Here is a 1,030-nt window from a genome sequence, read left to right on the forward strand (position 1 = left end):
CCCCCCCCGCGCAGTCAAGGTGAAAGTGAAGGAGAGCGGCGCGCGTGCTCGCGGCTCTAGTTGCGTGCGCGCGCCCCTCCCCTGCCCGCGCCCTCCCGCCCGCCCTCGCCTGCCCGGGCCAGATGGACGTCCGAGATTACAGAGGCACAAAAGTGCGTCTACACGTCCGGCCACCCGTCCTGAGGACGTGGAGAGCCACTTCGGGGAAGCGCCTTTTGTTGTAGTTGTATGGCTGTGTGACTGTTTTTTCCAAGAGCACCGACTTAGCTGTGGTCTTAAAGAAGGACCCAGAATGAATGTGTGTCCCCATAAGAGCAAACCAAAAAAACCTTCCCCCACCTCGAGCCCCAGCTTCTGCAAAGAGAAATCTGTCTTCCCAAAGGGGTTATTGCGGCAGCCGCGAGGCAGCCCCGACCCGCACACGCTGGCCCATCTGCTTTCCCAACGCCTGCTTTTCTTTAATGACTTAAAAGAAAAGAAAAGAAAAAAAAATCCAAAAAACAAAACCAAGTGTTTCTTGGTCTATGTTGGATTCAGGACATCTAGATGTAGGGAGAACAAGCTTGGGTAGCTAAAAGCAGTCTAAACCTGGCTGTCGCCAATGGCCAGTGCTGGCCAGGGGGAAGCACCTACCTAGTCAGGATGGATCTACAGGGAGGTCCCCTTAGATTCAAGGCCATTTATGCTTCTGCCAATTGTTAGGTGTGGACCCCACGAGAAGAATGACTGTCACAAAACCTCCCCTACTTGCTTTTTTTTTCTTCAACAATGTGCCACTAGTGGCTTTGAAAATAAGCAGGTTTTTTTTTGGGGGGGGGGTTTACTTTCTAGAACTGAGAATCTTGGGAGGGATTTATAAGAATTAGAAAACATCTTTGCCACAGATTTTAATTAAAAAAAAATGTAGCTGGTTGGCCAAGGCCACCACTAGGCTATCTTTCTGGGAACACTGACCACGCTGATAACAGTCCCGACCAAATTGCAATTCTCTGGTGGACAAGATCTATTACCGGTAACTTAGCCATACTTT

This window comes from Microtus ochrogaster, chromosome 17 (assembly GCF_000317375.1).
Source record: "Microtus ochrogaster isolate Prairie Vole_2 chromosome 17, MicOch1.0, whole genome shotgun sequence".
Classification (NCBI taxonomy): Eukaryota; Metazoa; Chordata; class Mammalia; order Rodentia; family Cricetidae; genus Microtus; species Microtus ochrogaster.